The sequence below is a fragment of the Mauremys mutica genome, chromosome 7 (assembly GCF_020497125.1).
Source record: "Mauremys mutica isolate MM-2020 ecotype Southern chromosome 7, ASM2049712v1, whole genome shotgun sequence".
Lineage (NCBI taxonomy): Eukaryota > Metazoa > Chordata > Testudines > Geoemydidae > Mauremys > Mauremys mutica.
The window spans coordinates 95675651-95696703 of NC_059078.1; the positions used below are offsets into that span (position 1 = coordinate 95675651).

The 21053-nt window shown below is 45.5% G+C and overlaps 1 long non-coding RNA gene across 1 annotated transcript; it reads left to right on the forward strand.

Annotated features, from left to right (window-relative positions):
• Nucleotides 1–9059: 9059 nt before the first annotated feature.
• Nucleotides 9060–17926, forward strand: LOC123374916. Its single transcript, XR_006581251.1, has 3 exons — nt 9060–9236; nt 16640–17265; nt 17569–17926. It is a non-coding gene; the product is annotated as an uncharacterized LOC123374916 (long non-coding RNA).
• The last annotated feature ends 3127 nt before the right edge of the window (nt 17927–21053 follow it).

Sequence of the window (21053 nt, forward strand, 5' to 3'; positions counted from 1 at the left end):
ACTTCCCTAGAACAGCAGACCTGTTATTCTAGCACACTGAACATCCTTTAAATCCCCCTTATATCCTGATTCTGTCATTTATTTAACTTTATCAAGTTTTGCAATTGAACTCTCACTTTCTGATTTTCCTCCCACAACACTGTGATATACATATGATTCCATGGTGATGTTGCCAATGCCCCAACTCCAAGTACTGTTCCTATATCTCTTTTACATCTTTCTCCCTGTCTCTTTCCCTTTTCAGGCCACCAAATTTCCTCCAATGCTACTCCATCCACTGATTGTCTAAAAGTTTGCACCATTTTTGCTATTATTTGCATAAAGAAGTGCTCATATTTTGCATGATTGAGCTGCTGTGGTAATATAAAATTAATTAAATTCAGTACTACAGGTATCATTTGGTACTGTACATTATACATAATCTGATGTTCACAATTTATCACTAGTCCATTGTCAGGTCCTGCCTTTCTTTTGGGGCACGCTTCATCATCTTGGTTCAGTTCTGGAGTAGGAGACATTCTTACTCCAGTATATTCAGGAGTGGTAGTGGTACTCTGTCAGTCCTTAATGACATTCCCAGAGCTGGTCAAAGTCTCAATCACTTTCACTTTCTTGGCATAGTGGGTGGATTCCTGGGCAACAGTTCAGTGATCTGCTCAAGTAACTGTAATATTTCTTGAGTGTATTAACTGCATGCTGTGAACAGCCACCTTAGCCATTATCATCCCATTTAAACACATCACCCTTTGTAGGTCCCCCAGTCCAAGTCCCTGATCCTGAGATTTGCTTGGGCTGCAGGATCCTTCATCTTGGCTGAAGTCCAGTCTGTACCAGAACACTGTAGGCTTTCCTCCACGAAAGAAACCTACAGCCTACTTGGGAACTGTAAGGCTAGAGTGGCATTCTACCTCTCATGCACTGTCACGGCTTTGTTTCTCTGCTGTATCCCAAACTCCACAGACCCTAACGAAGTGCATATTATGCCTCGCAAGATGATCAAAACCTGAGAGAAAACAATTATTCTCACTTCCCTCTTTTTTACATGAGTAGATTCCCTCCTGTCCTTCCCCTTGTATGGTTTCATCTGCGTAACATGCAACCCATTGATTCACCACCCCTTTTCATCCTTTACCCAAACCAGATACTAGCTTTGCCCATTACATATACAGGACCCTCCCAAATGGCTTTTTGAAGGGCTTTTTATCTCAGACATATTGTACAAATCCCTGCTCCCTCACTTCATACTCATTGCCAGAAGCTTGGCCATAAAAATAACTTCTCATTTTTCACTTGCCTTCCCCTAAATTAAGCAGCTCACATTCTAAACTGCAATTCTATTTTTCTATCCTCATTCTTTTTGCTGATACAGACTAACACAGCTACCACGCTGAAGCTTTGAATATGTTTTTCACAGGCGAGAGAACTTTTTGTTGTTGTTTTGGGTCTGGGCTCTGCTAATTGCTATATTTTAGCAACATTACATTTTACTGACACTTTGATTTCTCTGTTCTTTTCTGAGGCTCAGCCAACATAGATTTCAGTAGTTCTGCTGCTACATTTTTGACTATTCTTTCTCTGATAGGCAATGGTAGCTGTTGTGTTATTCATTTTTTCTTCTTCACTTACTAGGTATTTCCCCCTTCTCTTTTTTGTTTTTATCGTTGTTGTTTGATTATAGACATCCTTTTAAACACTTGCACTTCCCCTCTAACACTTTAACACTTGCATTGCCCTGGCTGTCTATTCTCCTCTGAGCTTTGCAGTGTTCTGAAAGTCTGTGCAAAACACCTTTTAACTTCACATTTCCTGAAATCACTCAGCATCAGTTTTTCATTGCCAAGTAAAACATTTCCCAAGGCCTTGTTGGCTACTGAATCTGGGATTGTAAACTTTCTATCTTTTCACCCAGAGTGATCCAGTTTTCAGCCAGTGTTTTTGGCAGATTTAAGCTTACCTCTGCCTTTTATATTCTTTTTTTCAGCTTAGCACACTTTGCATCCCTCTGTCTGCAAAACTGTACTCCCACACACAGTCCTTTAAGGATGGCTGCTTTCTGTTGTCTCAGGCTGTAAATAATCACATGGATAGAGTCTGCTGCCTCTCTAGGGTACCGATACTATTTCTGGGGAGGGAAAATCCTGTCCCCGAACCTGGAACATACATCTATCCTCCCACACTCGTCTTCAGCAAACAATTCAACAAGTGGCATGCACAGCTCCAAAACCTCAGCATCCGTCACATGCTTCTGCCAATCTAAAGAATGAACCTCCTTAACTGTAAAGACTGTGTGAGCCATAGTGATATGTTCTCTTTGTCCTTAGAGGTATTCCACAGCAAATGCACCATACAACCCCCAGCGTTCATCCAATCTGCTCCTAAAATCTCTGTAGAAGAATCATCCACACAGCTATGAGTAACAGAAAACTACCTACAGTGACATCTAAGAGTTTAGTAAGCCAGACAGTGGCTCCTTGCCGTGTCACACTGGTCATGGTAATACTCTGTTATGAGACATCCCCTGCCTGAATTCTAGATGTTAAAGAGACAGACCTTCCTCTATCAAATACAGTTTGCCTACAAATGCTTCACATAACTGATAACACATTGAGGCATCCTCACTCATCCAAAATAATGTGAGTAAATCCTCGATGACTGGGAGGAGGTGCAGTATCCCTAGTGGGGGTGGAGGAAACAGTTCCAACTGGTGGACTATGCCCTGTCCCCAAGGTCAGCTCCTAAAGCTTCTTCACCTCTTCCTCCAGTTCCTAATTATGCCTCTGTACCTCAGAAAACGTGATCCAGGGGCTCTCACGGACGCCTCCTTTTTCTTGGCCACATCCTTTCCAATACCCAGGGGTTCCTGTGTTACCCTCAGAATTGGATTCCTTACCCCCCTGGGTCCTGAGCCTTACCCCCCTGGGTACACCGACAAGCACATTATGCGCTTTTTCAACTGACATCTGAATGCAAGTACAGCCCCTATCAAACCCCATTTTAGCTGCCTCTCTCACCTCTGGAAGCTGCCCATCTATAACAAGTTGTGGGTAGTTTGGACCATCACAAACTGAATTATTCATGATCAGAGAATAAGCAAAAAAAAAAAGTCACTCTTCATATTCTGCCCAGGGCTTGTTCAGTTTCTGCTTAACTGCACCAACAATGATGATTGCCACAACAGACCTGAATAAAACTCAGATAAGCTCTGACCACAGGAACTGCCACTGTCCCTAAGCTCCATAGCCCTGTGGAATACGCTGCCCAACCCCAGAGCTGATGCCCCTTTGCAAAATTCTCTCCCAATCTCCTCTAATCAGATCACAAAATTCAACCTGCTCCCCAGTTTTCACAAGCCACTTTAGCACTTCCTCTATGCCCCTGCTTTGGAGCCAGTGACCTATTTCTTTCATTATGGCTGAGCTCTCCTCTGGGCAAAAGTTTTTAACCTTCACATCTGCCCAGGTACCACCACCCTGATTGTTTTGGACTGTGGGCATGATTATATCCACAGCGCCAAGGGCTTTAGAATCCAGATTGTTCAAGGAAGGAAAATGTGGATTATAAGGAGCTGGAACCACTTCAGACAGTGCAAAACTGTCCACATTATGCCATTTTTCCTTCCAAAATTTTCACTGTGATTAAAAGTTCCTGTCAGTTCTGTATTTTCCAACAGCTTCTAACTGTTTACAATGTGCCATGCTGCTCCTTGAGGGCATGTCTACACTGCAGTATAAGCCCTAGGTTAGTAGGACTTGACAGTTGAGCCATGTAAGGGAGCCCTGGGTCTTGAGCATCTACATTGTTTTTTAAGCCATAATATGAAGAAAAAGGAAGTAAAACTCAACAGCAACATCTACTTCCTAAGTTTCCCAGACCTGAAGATCTCTGAATAAGCTTGAAAGCTTGTCTCTCTCACCAACAGAAGTTGGTTCAAAGAAAGGTATTACTTCAGCTACCTTGTCTCACTAGCCCTCCATTAAGACTTTCTAATCTGTGCTTGAAACCTGGGGCTCTGGCATCCACAGTGTAACACAGAGACCTGAGTCAAAGTAACCCTATTCCAGAATCCCTCGCCCCTGAAATGTGGCTGCTCTAAACCTAGGATAGTGGTGCACTGCAGGAAACCTTGACTGCCCGCCCTGCATGTTACAGGGCTGCCAACACAGCCTGCCAAGCAGTCCTTCGGGTCTGTGTGCTCCTAGCCACTGGAATCAGCAACATGGAAGAGGAGCCTTTTGATGAACTTCTCTTGCTTGCACTTTCACTCCTGTGTCGGGAAACTGGCAGAGCATCTGGGATGGCCAGCAGTGGATTCAGAAAGCTACATTTCTGGAGTTCTGTGAGCAGCTTGCCCCCACCCCACCCCAGCATAATGAGACACAACTCAGGTCACCCTTGCCAGTCCAGAAGCGGGTTACTATAGACGTCTGGTAGCTGGCTACCCCAGACTGCTACAGGCCCGTTGCCAATCAGTTTGGGGTTGGAAAGTCGACTGTGGGTAAAGTTGTGGCACAGTAATTGAGGCAATCAGGCATGTGGTTTACCTCAAGGTGGCAGGCATTAAAGATATTCCAGCAGTGATTTCTGGCTTTGAGAGAATGGGGTTTCCTGCCTGTGCCAGGGCCATTGATGGGACTCACCCTCCCATAGTTTGCCCTCCTCAAGGGGCACAAATACATAAACCACAAAGGATACTACTCCATTATTATACAGGCACTAGTGGACCAGAGAGGCACATTTATGCATGTCAATGTGGGCTGTACTGGAAAAGTTCATGATGCCACAGTTTTCGGCTGCTCAGAAGTTTATATTCATGGACAGGCTGGGAGGCTACTCCTATCAATTGACATAAACAAGGTTACTGTCCTCACTGTTATTCTGGGGGACCCCTGAGTACCCACTTTTGCCTTGGCTTATAAAACCGTACCCTTATCTCAGGGTAGGTCTATACTTACCTGCCGGGTCGACGCGTAGCGTTCGACTTCTCTGAGTTCGAACTATCGCGTCTAATCTAGACGCGATAGTTCGAACTCCGAACGCGCTCCCGTCGACTCCGGAACTCCACCACCGCAAACGGCGGTGGCGGAGTCGACGGGGGAGCCGCGGACTTCGATCCCGCGGCGTCTGGACGGGTAAGTAACTTGAACTAAGGTAGTTCGACTTCAGCTACGCTATTCGCGTAGCTGAAGTCGCGTACCTTAGTTCAACCCCACCCCCTAGTGTAGACCAGGCCTCAGATACCCTGGCAAAAGGGGGTTTCATTCCATTCTCAGCAGGTGAATGGTTGTTGAATACGCTTTTGGCAGATTAAAATCCCCTTGGAGGTGTCTACAGACCTGTTTGGATTCCAGTCATCAATGCTGTGAACATTACTGTGGCTTGCTGCACTCTTCACAACCTTCCTGAATAGGCCTATGACAGCGAGGGGACGCTGGGTTGGTATGTTCAGCCAGAAAGTGCACCTACCTCTGCGGGAGCTGGTTTCACCAAGGCAGCAGAAGTAGGGGATGCTTTGTGTTCTCACCTTATGGACTTGCCTGGCCCAATAGAAGAGGGGCAATAATATCTGTACAAATCTGCTTGTGGGGAAAAGTGGGTCAGTTTTTTGGGAGTGGGAGGGCTGTGCTTGGGAGGTGGGTGGGCTTGATTGCCATGCAATGTAAGACTGAATGACATGATGAATAGTGAATGTGTGGGAGACGGGGGGATAGGAGGGGCAGAATGGGTGTATTGACAATGTATAGAAATGTGAATTGCTGTACCTAGCTAATGGAGGAATACTGCTTGCTTACTAATGCTTAACTGCTCCTGAACATGTTTGTAGCTTTATCACCTCAAATCATGATTGTATGACGTGATGCAATGATAGCAATAAACTTTCCTGAAAACATAAGCCTTATTTATAAATATGTCTTAAAATAGTAAACCAGTCCAGCTGCCATTACAAAACCAGACACAAAAAAGGGCAGGAAATAGTAAATAATGACACAATCTCCCTACAGCTGCATGTCCCCTGGCCCCACATTCTCCTTTCCCTGCTTTACACATTTTCCCCTCACTTGGCAGCAGAGGTTCCACCAGAGGGGGTGAAGTGGGAAGGCATGGGGTTTAGTTAGCTTGGCCCAGCTGCTCATGAGTCATGAATGCATGGGCTGCCCTGAAATGGAGTTGTCCAAGCTACTGCTGGACTGAGGGTACATTGCAGGGTGATCATCATATCATGGTGCTCAGGAGGCAGCAGGAGCCATTATGGACAGGAGGCGCTGGAACAGTTCTCTCTGTTGAAATATGTTCTCCTTCCTTAGCCACTTAGGAACTGCTTTGCAAGTGCCTGCTCCCTCGTTGAAACCCTGTCCTCCACCGGGGCAGCGTGCCTCAGTCTTTCCTCCTGCCTGTCAGCATGCCGTTATTCCAGTCTGTTGTCCCTCTTCTTCTGGTACTGGACCTGCTGGTCTGCCCTCTCAGAACTTCATCACGGAAGCGTTTCCTTCTGGAACATTCAGTGAAGGTACGTTGGCATAGAGATTGAGTTCCTGAAGCACAGCAGGCAGTGCAGGCTGAGGGGCCTGAAACAGGCCAGGAAACAGAAGGCTGCTGTCTAAACTAGCCCATAGGAGGAGCACAGAATTAACTATTGTGGAATCTCAAGGACAGAAAATGTAACGTTTCTAAAGTGAACCAACACATGTTGTGAAAGGGTGTTTCACACCTCATACTATCTCTGGATACGGCCTTGTTAATTGTAGCTACGGAAGTGTAGAGACAATGGTACATTTAAAATTATAACCTTTTTTCTGTTTCATAGAAATGTCATAACTAATTGCCATATGGGGGGTGGGGGGTGAGGGAGATGGGTGTAGTGTCCTGTCTGCAAAAGGCTTTTCTGTTATTTTAGGTCTTTCACATTTTGGAAGGCATAACTGTTCTCATGTCCTATTGCCAGATAGGAATGTTATTCCAAGCTGTTGGAAGGAAACCTGCAGTGTATGCAACTAATGCATTTAGACAGCACATTTGTGAGTGGAGTGGATTAGTCAGCTATAGAGGGGGCCTGGAAAATACACCCTTCCCCACATTGTATAACTAGCTATCTGGAGCTCCTGCTTCAGGAAATGCTTGCAGCTATCAGCTGCCAGGATTGAGTCAGAATCCATGGGGGAAATCAACATGATGCTGTATTAGCTCACAGATGGCTTACCCAGTTATTGCTGTATGCAAACGTGCTGAAATCTACAGCTTTTCTCCACTCCACATCCAGCACAGGTCTGGAAAAAAACTGAGACCCCAGTTATACTTTGGAGAAATGATTTTGGGCCCACAGACCGCATGGACTCTCGCTAGCTGACAGGGCTGGCGCAAGGATGTTTCGCGCCCTAGGTGAAACTTCCACCTTGCGCCCTCCCCAGTCCCCAAGCCCCCGCGCTGAGGCACCCCCACCCCCTGCGGCAGCTCACCCCCTCCGCCCTGAGGCGCCCCCCTGCGGCAGCTCACCACCCTCCTCTCTGAGGCACCCCCACTGCCCCAGCTCACCCCTGCTCCGCCCCCACCCCGAGCACGCTGTCGCTGCTTCACTTCTCCTGCCTCCCAGGCTTGTGGTGCATAAGCTGATTGGCGCCGCAAGCCTGGGAGGCGGGAGAAGTGAAGCAGCCATGGCATGCTCGGGGAGGTGGCGGGCAGGGGTGAGCTGGGGTGGGGAGTTCTCCTGCGTGCCACCCCCCCCCCCACTTACTTGCTGCAGGCGGCCCTCCCCGTGCTCCCCTGTCCCAGATCCCTCCGCCTAAATGCCGGTGGCGACCGGGGCGACCAAAGATCCGGCCGCCGCAGTCGCTGCCAAAGAAAATGCCACCCCCCAAATCCTAGCGCCCTAGGTGACCACCTAGGTCACCTAAATGGTTGCACCGGCCCTGCTATCTGAAATGGACTAGATTTGGAAACAGAATACTGCTTCCCAAACACATACACTCAGTTCACTGTTTACAGGCTGCACCATAGAGCCAGGAGTCAAATTTCTTATTACTGAAAGGACTTCTGTGATTTAACAGTTAAGATATTCATAAACCGCTGTAAGGGTTGTTTGAAATTCCAGGTCACCATTTTGAACTCCATGTGGCGATGGGGAGGGGAATGGGGGAGGCCAAGGTACTGTGATGCAATCTGCCATTAGTGGCCACATGCTGGTAGCTGAGGCTCATCAATTTTGTAAGGCTTCTTAGAGCAGAAATCCTTCCCGTTCCTGTGATAATAAACTGTACATTTGAGTCATACACTTACCAGACTCTGGGGAAGCTGCTGGCTCGGTAGCAGGCTGTTCCAGGGGAGGGGAGGAAAGAGGGGAAAAGTCAAACACTCTCCCTAATAGGGACTGAGAATTTGCTGTTGATCCTGATCTACAGCCTACTCTGGGACTGGTTAAAAAGACACTTCAAACTCCGCTCTAGGAGCCTGCTGCTGGCTCCCACCAGTCCCCATGCTGGATTCAGGGGCCAACAGGGCACCATCCCGGCTGACCAGGATGTCACAAAGCATGATTGGCTCTGTGCTGGGTGCAGTGCCCAGAACCTGGTCAAAACCAACATAAAATGGGCCTGGCATTGGCGAGTTGCCTGAGGTGTGGTTCTTGTCCCTGGTCTTCCAGCACTCACTGTTCAGCTTTTTAATATGCTTCCTGCACTGGTCATCTGTCTGGAAAATCTCACACAGAGCTGCCAGCTTTTTAGCTATATGTCATTTCTGGTGCTTTTGCTGAAGTCCACATTTTTACTGGCCTCACAACAGAGATTCCCCAAAATGTGGCTGTACTCCCTTCACCATGAAGCAGTTCGCTTGGCAAAAAGCTTGATAGGATCATTCTTCATTGAAAACTCAGTGTAGCAGAGTGCTTACCCTGCTGCTGCCCTGAAGGGCTTAAAACAGCCCTGGGGGAAGGTTGTGGCTGGGAGCTACTAAACTGGGCTGATTGGGAAGTGGCTGCAACTGGGCCACGCCCCAATCAGGCGACAGCTGGCCTGTATAAAGAGGCTGGGAGCCAGGAGCTCAGAAGTCTCTCTCTGTTTGTAGAGAGAGATGGGCCTGGCTGCAGGGAGCTAGAGACAAAGTACCTGAGTGAAGCAGGGCTGCGGAGCTCTAGCCTGGAAAGCCCCAGGCTGTGGCCTAGCAGAAGGCCAAGGCCAGAATTTAGGTCTTGCCTCTTAACCACCAAGCCATCTGTCACAGAAGGAGTAAGGCCCGGATCCTCAAAGGTATTTGGGTGCCAATCTCCCATTGAATGATCTGAGCCTAATTGACTTAAGTGGGGTTGCAGAGGGCAGCAAAAACAAATTACTTACTGTAAAGTAATTTATTACACCATAGGGATTTTGAATTTCCTAGCTCACCAAACCCTGTTTTGTTCCTAATGAACTAACTGTTCTTTCTTTGCAATGCAACATTGTGTATCCTATCAAATAGGAAATAAGGTCTTCTGATTAAAGGGAAATCACATTTCTATATGATAGCAAAGAGTAGAAAGTCTAGGAACAAAGAATGCTAAAGATAGCATCTAGACAACAGGAAAGAGTTGGAAAGTCTGTCTTCTTTAAGGCACAGGCAGACAGTCTCTTCCTCGAAAAGTTATCACTTAGCTTGAATGTGCTAATCTTGCTATCCTTCCAGTAAATTCTATTTTGTCCTTTAGCTGTATATTTCCGAAGCTTGCTACTTAGTCCAAGTCATGTTGAATAACATACCAAGAAATAAGGAACTTAAGGATATGTGACATTCTTTTTCGCATCCTTTCCAATTCAGGAAGCTTTTTCCACATTTCACCTCCACACCTTTATTTTTTTTCTAATGATAAATCTGTTATATTGAATTCAACTCAGGTGCATGCGAAGGCTTACTTTCTTAATCTGACTTTGGACTGCATAGCTACAGCTTAGGTTCCTTCTTATTTAAAAGCAATACAGTCCTTGGCAGGTGACTTTAGAAGAACTTCACTGAGGATGAGAAATAACATTTTCAAAAACACAGAAGTGATTTAGGAGTCCAAGTCCCACTTTCAAAAGTGACGTAGGCCCTTTTGGGTCAAGCGGTGTACCAATGAATTAAGTAACATGCTGTAGTTGTTCCATTTCTGGGGAAGTCTCTGTACCCAGAGGTGGGAGCTGCATTTGTGTTGTACAGATTTGGGATCATAAATAATTGCTTGTACTTTTTCCCCTTTAATTTGCAGTCACCCTAATGATTTGTGTAAGGGGGCAGACTCACCCCTGCAGTGCCTCCTGCTGGTCTCTCAGGGAATTAGCTCAATGTCCAGCCCGGGGCACCCTCTGCAGGCTGGTGATCTGCCACAGCTTGGCCCCCCATGTCCCTCCCAGGACCCCCAGTGCCCCTTTAACTGGGTGCTGCCCCCTGGCAGTACCCCCACTGTTCTGGGTCTCCCCCTTCCAGGGGAACCCCCACCCACTATCCCCACTTCACCTCAGTCTTGGCTACTGCCCAGTCTCCCTCTAGCCCCTGTTCACTGGGGCAGACTGCAGTATCAGCCACTCATCACAGGCAAAGGGGTTTGGACCTGCTGCCTCTGGCTACCCGTGGGCTGCCCCTGCAACCCAGGATCTAATGGGCTTTACAAGTCCTGCAGCTGGGGACTTTCCTAGGCCAGAGCTCCCTGGCTCCCTTGGCCTTTCCCCAGCCCTGCTCCACTCTAGATACCTGGCTGCAGGGACCTAACCAGGTCCATCTCCCTCTACAACTAGAGAGAAACTGTCTGGGCTTCCGGCTCACAGCCTCTTATAGGGGCCAGCTGGGCCTGACTGGGGCATGGCCACAGCTGAGCCTACTTTCCCCAATCAGCCCAGGCTCCTTGCCCCAGCCACAGCCCTCTCCTGGGCTGTTTTAAGCCCTTCAGGGCAGGAGCGGGGTAAACCCGCTACAATTTGTTTGAGAGTTCTCTTTTTTTCCTACTGACAGCTACTCTGTGACTGCACTACTAACACTAACGTTTTAGGTGCCTTTTGGAGGAAAAAAACCCCCTCATTATTTTTGCACTGAGCAGATTTACTGTCTTAAGTGGCCTTACTCATTGTACTACTGAAAAGTTTTGTAATTACATAAAGAAAAATATTGTCTGCAATTCTTGTAATTAAATTAGCAACAATTTTCTTCTGACCCCACCACTGAAAGATTTGACATTCTCAATTATTTTCATGGCATTTAGCTATCAAATATACTCAGAGCATATTACCAGAAGAGTTATTCAAGTTGAGTGCCCTGTCTGGAATCTTTTGCCCAAACCAAACATTTTTCCTGGAAGTGTCCTTGAACTTGTGCTTCTTTTCCACCAGGGCCCTTTACTTCTCTGTTTACTGTAGCTTCTGTATTGCAGTGGGTTGCAGCAATGCTTCTCTGCAGTTTGTACATTCTGGTGGAACATAAGAGAGGGTTACTCACCTTGTGCAGTAACTGAGGTTCTTCGAGATGGGTGTCCTTGTGGTGGTCAGGTGACAGTGCGTCCCAGCGCTGTTGATTGGAGATTTTTGGTAGTAGTGCCTGGTCGGGCTGTGCATGCACCAGAGCTGTCTCACAGCGCTGTTGGAGTCTTGTTCAGCATGTGCACACAGCCCGACCCCCTCAGTTCCTTCTCTACCATAGAGTCCTAGTATCGAACTCCAAAGTGGGGGAGGAGGGTGGGTAGTGGAGCACCCACATGGCCACATATCTCGAAGAAGCACAGTTACTGCATAAGGTGAGTAACCCTCTCTTCTTCAAGTGCTGCCCCTGTGGGTGCTCCAGTTCAGGTGAATGTAGAACAGTGCCCTTTACAGCTGGGGGGACTTTGGAGTTGTATGCATAGTGGAAGAGGAGAGGGCCTTAAGGCCTAGTATGGCATCAGCCGTGGAATCCTGTGTGATCGCATAGTGATTGGTGAAAGTATGTTCTGATACCCATGTGGCAGCCTTCAAATTTCTGAAATAGATACATTGTACAGGAATGCAATGGATGTTGCCATGGCCTGTGTAGAGTGGGATCTGATCCCTATCGGGGGTTCCGTCTTATTTGTTTGGTAACACAAATGAATGCAGCTAAATATCCACTTAAAAAGCCTCTGTTTGGATATGGCAGCCCCTTTGGACCATTCATCAAGGTAAAGAGCCTCGGGGATTTACAGAAAGGGTTCATTCTGTCTAGGTAGAAGGCTATCACTTGCCTAATGTCCAGGGTGCGTAATGCTGCTTCCTGCGAATTTTTGTGAGGTTTAGGATGGAATGTAGGGAGATGAATAGGTTGGTTAATGTGGAAGGTTGCCACTTTGGGAAGGAATTTCAGGTGAGGTCACAGTGTGCCCTTTTCTCTGAAGATCATGTATGGTGGATTTGCCATTAGTGCGTTTATCTCACTAACCCTTCTCGCAGATGTGATAGCCACCAGGAATGCTAGCTTCATGGACATGTGGAGTAAGGAGCAGGTAGCCAGAGGCTAAAAAAAAGGTCTCATGAGTTCCTTGAGGACAAGGTTTAGGTCCCACGTGGGAGTGGGTAAGTGTACATCAGGGTGGAAATTCTGGAGGCCAGCTAGAAAGTGTTTTGTAGTTGAATGTGTAAATATTGAGAATCTGCTGAGCTTCTCATGGAAAATGTTGATCACCATGAGGTGTACCTCAATAGAGCTTAAGGACAGACCTGAGTTCTTCAGCTCTAAAAGGTACTCTAGCACCATAGGTAGGGGTGTGAGCTGGGGGTCAGGGTGTTTGGTTAGGCTCCATGTGGAAATCCGTTTCCATTTTTTGCAGGTAAGTATTGCGTGTGAATTCACGTCTGTTGTTCAATAACACGTTTGACTTGTTCTGAACAGGTTAACTCGTGTAAATGGAACCATGGAGAAGCCACATTTTCAGGTGGAGTTTCTCCAAGTCGGGTGTAGGATCTGACAGTTGGCTTGTGAAAGATCTGCTCTCATTGGGAGAGTTCATGGGGCGTGAACAGACATATGCAGCAGGTAGTGGTACTAGGTCTCTCTGGGCCATGCTGGAGCAATCATGATGATCTTGGCCTTGTCTTCCTGGATCTTGCATAGAATCCTGTGTAGTAGTGGGATTCGGGGAAATACACACATGAGTGTCCTCTCCTATGTGATTAGGAAGGCATCCCCCAAAGATCAGGGCCCTAATCCCACCCTGGAACAGAACAGGGGGCATTTATGGTTCTGCGCTGTGGTGAATAAATCAATTGAGGGGAAACCCCCATTGATGGAGTATTTGTTGTAGCCCAGCAGGATTCATTTCCCACTCGTGCTCCTGTGAGCAGAACTTCTACTTAGTGTGTCGGCAGTGGTGTTTTGGCATCCTGGAAGGTAGGAAGCTGAAATGTCAATGTGGTGATGGAGACACCAATTCCATAGCCTCATGGCCTCTGTGCATAGGGAGTGGGATCGGGCACCTCCTTGTCTGTTGATATAGAACATGCACATGACATTGTCTGTCAGCACCCCTATTGATTCGTTCCTTATGAGTGGTAGGAAGTGGAGGCAGGCATTCCTTACTGCTCTGAATTCTAGCATGTGGAGGTGTGTCTCCGATGGTGACCACCTGCCTTGTATTGTGTGGAGATCTAGGTGTGCCCCCCAGCCCAGTAGGGAGGCATCTGATGTGATCATGATTGAGAGTGGTCTTTGATGAAAGGCAATCCCTTCACAGAGGTTTTTTGAGTCTTGCCCACCTTTGGTGTTACCATTATGTGGAGGCTGTGTTTGGTTGGCTTGTATACTGAATTCAGCCAGCCCTGTAGACACTGCATGTGTAATTTGGCATGCTTTACCACAAATGCAGTGATGGCCATGTGTCCCAGCAGCTGTAGACAAGTCCTTGCCATGATTTGTGGGCAGATGGAGATGGCATCTATGAGATGTTTTATGGCCTGAACTCTGGCCTGAGGTAGAAATGCTCTGGCTTGAACTGAGTCCACGTGTGCTCCAACGAAGTCTAGTTGTTGTGTGGGTACCAATGTTGACTTCTAGATGTTCAGTTGCAACCAGTTTTCGGAGATGGTCAGTTGTGTGATTGTTTCTGTCTCTGTATATGTGTGTCCTTTGAGAAGGCAATCATCTAGGTATCGAAAAAATATGACCCCTTGTTTGCGCAGGTGAGCTGCGATTACTGCAAGGGTTTTGGAGAATACTCTCAGTGCAGTAGACAGACCGAATGGAAGTACTCTGTATTGAAAATGGCAGTGTCCCACTGAATCTGAGGAATCGTCTGTGAGCAGGATGTATAGTAATGTAGAAATATGCATCTTGTAAATCAAGGGCTGAAAACCAGTCCCCCCCCATTCCAGCATGGGGATAATTGTGCCTAAGGTGACAATCTTGAATTTTTAGGAGCGTATGAATTTGTTTTTGTAGGTCTTGTATCGGGCGCCATCCACCACTTTTCTTCTGGATCAGGAAATAGTGGGAATAAAAACCCTTCCCTCTGTATTGCACTGATACTGGTGCCACATGCGATCTACTTTGAGTCTTTAAAGGTGCTCATGAGAAGGGTCCCTGAAGAGGGACAGGGAAGGGGTGAGGTAGGGTAGGAGGTCAAGAAGTAAAGAGGAGGAGATAGAAATAGTACGATCAGGCTAAGACCCAGTGGTCTTGTGTAATGTGCTTCCATGCCTGGTAAAAGTGATGCAGGCGGTGACCAAATGGGCAGGTAGGTGCTGGTGTAAAGGAGAGGCCTCGACCAAGCCTTCAAAACAGTATCAGCAGCTTCCAGGGAGGCCTGTAGGGCCATCCTGGTGACTAATTGTCCTTTGAACACAGATTTGATTTGTGCTCTCTTATCCTCAAGGAGATCCAAGGTAAACTCAGAGTTTTCCATAATTGTCGTAATCATATTTAGCTAAGAGGGCACTATAGTTGGCAATCTAGAATTGTAACATTGAGGATGTATAGACCTTGCCACCCAAGAGGTCCAGGCGCTTGTGGTCTTTGTCTCGTGGTGTAGAGTGGTGTTGAGTTTGTTTGGCTCAGTGGTTAGCTGCTTCAACCACTAGAGAATTCGGTTGAGAGTGGGAAAACAGGAAGTCCATTCCTTTGGCTGTCACTTAATATTTTCCATCTGCCCATTTGCATGTTGGAAGGGAGGTGGTGGGAGTCTGCTAACTATTTCTGCAGGGTCAAGGATGGAATCATTTATGGGTAGAGCAATTTTCGATTAAGAGGATGGTTGCAAGATTTTTTACAGCTTATGCTGATTTTCTTGGACCTCTTCTAGGGGAATGTCCTGACTAATTGCTATGCATTTGAATAACTCCTGGAATTGTTTAAAGTCTCCAGCCAATGTGGATGGAAGTGACATGATGGCTTCATCAGGAGAGGAAGAAGAATTGTGTGCAGTGGACACTTCCTCAGGACTCGTTTCTTCCTCTGGTTCCTTGACCATCTCCTCCATGGCTACTAATGTCACAGAAACTGGAGATACAGGAGCGGATCAGAGCTCTCCTCTAGGTGGCGAGAATGTTTGATTGTAACGGGCTTTGTATGCTGCCCATGGGTCCCATGGTGGCCACTGCATGGGGAATGCCATGGGAAGACCCATCCATGGTGGGCTGTACCATGAGTAGTGAGGTTGTGCCTGATGGTCTTTAGGTCACAGTGTCTCCCCAGTAGATTTATGTTGAGGTGTGGGGGAGCGTTGTGGTGAAAAGACTCCATCCTCTTGGTCCTTTGTCACTGTCACTCAACATTGATGGTGCTGTAGGTGATGTCGGTTGTGTGAGGACTGGTGGTCCTTTTGTGTCGAGGAGAGGTGACTGGGGCACAGATGCAACAGTGATGTCTTTCTGAGTTAAAAATTGTTGTGATGTTGGTGGATGTGACGTGATGTTTTATCTGTGTCAGTCAGGTGTTTAGTCAGCTTCTGTTTCGCTTTTGTTGGGGTCGGTGGGCCCACTGCAGTGCTGTCTGTCGGCACTGAGCAAAGCAGAGGTGTCACAGTCATAATTGGCACCAGCGGAGGTTGCATGGTCAGTGCTGTATCCGATGCAGTTGTCAGTATGGTCGGTGCCGAGGAGGAGACATGGCATAGTTCGTGTCTTGACTCCTTGCTTTTATGTATGACGTGGCTGGTGCCGGGGAAGTCATACATACTGACTCTCAGGGTCATTGGCACCAATGGTAATGACCTCACAGGGCACTGTTTCTTTCTGTGTGGTTCCCTTTGCAGAGAGGTTGAGGCTCACTTCCTTTTTTCTTGAGAGGATGGATCCATGCTCTTGGTTGGTTCAGACCGAGTTGGTGAGCACTTGGGAGAAAGCTTTGGGGTGTCCTTTTCTGATCTTAGTTGGAGCAGTTTTTCCATAAGGATAATTTTGAGGCAGAGATCCCGGTCACGCCTGGCTCTTGCCTTCAAGTTGTTGCAATGGGCACACTTGGATGGTATGTGCGTCTCTCTGAGGTATCTCATGCAGAGAGCGTGTCCGTCGCACCGTGGGATGGCCTCCCTGCAGGAGCCTCATCTTTTGAAGCCAGGGAGCCTGGCATGATCAAGCTAATGTCTCAGGTGGACAGAGAACTTTTGCGGTTCGTGCTCTGAAGGGAGCCAGGACCCAGGGAAGGAAGAAACTAAAATACTCTTTAAAAAAAACAACACTACAAACTATCTATTTTTGTTATCTCTAAGGGGAGAAGTTGTCGCACTGACCCAAGCTCCATCTTCAGCCAAGGACTCTTGAGAAGGAACTGAAGGGATCGGGCCGTGCGCATGCTGAACGAGACTCCAATGGTGCCACGAGACAGCTACGGTGCACGCATAGCCTGACCAGGCACTGCTTCCAAAAATTCTGATCAACAGCACCAGGATGCACTGTCATCTGAAGTGGAGCACCTATAGGAACAGCACTCGAAGAAGAAAGGTGCCTTCCTGATGATTCATGGGGCAGCACCTGATGTGCTTTGCACCATATACCAGGCACATGAAGCACCACTTAAAAAATTAATACATTATACCTGTCGAGTTTTAGGAATCTATAGTTTGCTGTCAGGCTTAGAGAGGCATCATCCCATGTAACCAGTTTGCATTCTATAACACTATAGAAAATCCAGAGAAATGCATTAAGAATTTTAGCAATACTATCAGATGCTCTAGATTTTTATCAAAACCAAAGGCTAATCAGATCAAATAGACAATATCCTCCAGAGCTAAAATACTTAATTTGTTTTTGAATTTACAACCACTCCCCTGGAAAGTTAAAGTGGAGAAGAACTAGCAGCTGCTGTCAAATGTTCTTAATGACCACTTTGTTACTGGTAAGTCTTTGGGTTCTTTATTCACGTTTCCTTGCTGACCACAGGGATTGGACCTAGTCAGCTAGGGAAAATTCCTCACTTAGGCAACTTGACTTCTAAGTCCCTGTCAGTACTAAGTTGACCAACAATGAAGAAAGTGTTGTGATTAACTTTGGGCTGTGGTTCCTTTGACATTCCTTCCTATAGTCTCATTCAGCCGCACTGTTTTAAAGTGAAGTTGGAGGGTGGGAGAAACTCAGGAAAGTATATAACAGATTCCAAAACACACTTAGCCCTAATTAAAGAATATGGTATGTGTTTCAGCAGTGGAAAAGGTGGAGGTGGAACGGATGCCAGAGGACAGCCAACATTTGTTCACAAATGTATATGAAGTTTGATAAACGTACAGAGAACTGGCACATTAGAATTATGGTGGACTACATCTATCATCATCCAAAATAAGCCTAGATTTGTCAGACACATGCTGCTAGGCATAGGACCTATGGAACTCCCGTTGTTTTCAACAAGTGCTGGATCAGACATATAATGCTTACCAATGTGACCACTCCCATGGAAATCAATGGGCCTGAATCCCCTCTCACTTAGATCGGTTTTACACTGATGTATCTCCATTGACTAACAGAATTACTTCTGATTTATGTCAGGGTGAGAGGAGAATCTTGGCAAACCTATTTATACCATAAACTTGGAAGTTAGTCTTTCCATTGGATTTGGATCAGGCCCATAGTGTCCATTGACTTCAATGGCATTTGTCAGTTTTTTTCAGGATTGGGACCTTGGTTTTCAGATCTGTGAACAAAAGAATAAAAATACAGACTGTAATAAAAAAGTGGAGTTGGGATGTGTGGGAAATAGGAAGCACTGCGGGTGAGGGGACATAGTTTCCCTCTTCTGACTTAGCATGACTCAATCTGGGATCTAGTATACGGGCAGAAGGGTAGTAGTAATATTATAAATATGCAGTAATTATAGCAATACTTAGATAGTCATATTGAACTTGCATAACTTCATGGAGAGCATTTTAAGTCAACACAGTGGTTTATATGGAACAAATTCCAATATTCAGCTTTCCTGATGTCAAATATTTTACTTTTTAGTTGATAGCTGATTAAAAAACTGAATTCAGGATTTTCAATATTCTGTTTAGACAGCTGCAGCCACTGGCCTCACAAAACTGGAGATAAAATCTCTATGATAAACAATTTAACTAGGTCTCAGCATAGGAGCAGCTGCAGGCATTCGGTCATGTATTTTGCAGTTAAAAAAACAAAGAAAAACAAATAGTGTCACAGTTAACTGACTGCACCTCAGACACCCCCTCTTGGTATCTCCTGGTGACCACCTCTAGGTCTCAAGCCATCACCTGTCTCATGATGGAATCACGCAATTCTCCCACTGTCAGGTGAGGTGCTGGGTGGTAGTCTCTTGTGTATCAGCCAGGATCTCTGAGCAAATCTGATTTATGTCCATCCAGACTCTGCAATTTTGTTCCCTCTGGACCGAAAACCATGGTAATCAGTGACCAGATTGACCCCTTAAAACAAAGTATCATTTCTTTTGAACAGAAACATTACACAGAAAACCCATCTTACCTCTCCTTTTTAATTCACTCTTGAACCACTAGCAATGCACATGCGTCAGCATTCAGCCACTGAAGGAATGCAGGAAGGAATGCAAATTTATTTATATGCTGATATTTTTGAACTATTGAAGAATCCATCCTTATCAATCCTATCATTATTGAATGAAGTTGATATTTATGGAAAGATCTCTGGTTTTTGCATTAACTGGAATAATCACAAGCAATGAATGTATCCAAAAGACCAGATGCTGCTCAGTTTCAGCATTTTCCATTTCAAATATGCAAGGAAATAACTTATGTAGGTGTTAAGGTTTGTCCTAATACATTCAAGATTGTTTCTATAAATACAGACTATATATTTTAAAAAATTCCCAAAGATATAGAGAGGTGGCATCTCCTCCCTCTCTCCTTACTGGGGAGAACCAAATGAATAGCCCAAATAAATATCTGCCCAGGAATGATGTATATCATTAGCCTATTGCATTTCAAGGTTTCTCCTTTGCTCAAATAAATACTTATAACTCAATTGGGATAAAAATAGTGCCCACCCACTCCTGTAATAGACCCATAACCTCTGGCTCTGCTACTAAAGTCTTCAAATCATGATTTAATGGATCTATATACACACCACCCCTAGTTAGAGTCATCGCTATGCCATTTGGTTCCCTTTCTTCTTTTATATACCTTAAAAGGCTATCCACACCCTTAAGGAAAAATCCAATCTTTGCATCTATGTGGGGGTCCTCCAACACTTTAAGACGATTACAGCATCTGATCTTACTAATTCTCTTCTCAAAAACAACAGGAGTCCGGTGGCATCTTAAAGACTAACAAATTTATTTGGGCATAAGCTTTCATGCCCAAATAAATCGGTTAGTCTTAAAGCAACACTGGACTTGCTGTTTTTGTGGCTTAATATTATGATTCTTCCAGAACAAGATATTAAACAGCTATTACTAGACTCCAGAATGTTTGTTTAACTTTAAAGCTAGATTGGCAACACACAGTGACTGTTGGACATGCAAACAGCCCCATGCCAAACCTTTCACACATCCTCTATACCTGTCAAAAATGCATGTGTTCTGGATCATTATATTCGGTGCTCTCTCAAAAACTTTGTGTTGCTATTTTTCCTTTGCCAAACATGTGCATTTTAGGGGTTAGCATTAAGTTAGCATTGAGTTAGCATTAAGAAATTTGCAGTACCTATTTTAGTGACCAAATGAGTTATTTTGAGAAAATGGAAATCTTCAACTGTTGCCTCATATACAAACTTGCTTAGTGAGCTCTCTACTACTGCATTAATGGAAAAAATGACTGTCTAATAGAAACTCTTGGAAAAAACATGAAGTCTGGTAACACATGAAACTATTGCATAAAGTTTAGGATATATTAGTCCCCGATACTTTTCTGTTCTCACTTATTTATCTATCTAGTCACTTTAATAACTGATTACCTTTGTGGATTCAGGTTTTTGTTTGTTTGGTTGGCTTTTATTTTTTTGTTTTGTTTTGTTTTTCAGGTTTTACAAATAATGAACACTGAATTTTGTTGTTTATATGGTATTTCCATCTTGTGCATGTATGATTATGTGTTTTATTTCATTATGTATTTATACTGTATATAAAAACAATGAAAATAAAGTTAGAAAAAGAAACCTTGTCATAAAAACATTAAAGCAGGGGCATCTGGCTGCCAAATAGTTGCTGGGAAGTGAAAGACTTTTTCCCCTTCCCCTTCCCCTTCATAATGCTTTAATTTCCTTTTGATGTCTAGGCTCCTGGCTCTGGCAAAACAAGTTTGCACCTGTTGGAGACAGGAAATTCTGGAAGCCAAACAGCTTGCACTGTCTTTCTAAGGTGTAGTGTTCTAGTGTCCTAGTGCTGGGCAGCCGTTGTGTCCCTTCCTGTTTATTCATCCTACAGCCTCTGTACAAGTTAGATCAGTGCATCCACACAGCAAAATCTCATACCCCAATATAAAATAACTTCCCCTCACTTATCTGATCACATATAGTGTTCACAAATAGTGTTCAAAAATGACTACAGCTCATACAGCAGCTTCACTTCTGTCACAGATGGATCTCAGATCTGAATTGGAAATCAGCTTAACCAAAGGTCAGAACTACAGGTAGAACTGGAAGGGACACTCAAGAAGTCATCAAATCCTGACCCCTGTGGTGAGGGAGAACCAAGTAAAACTAGGC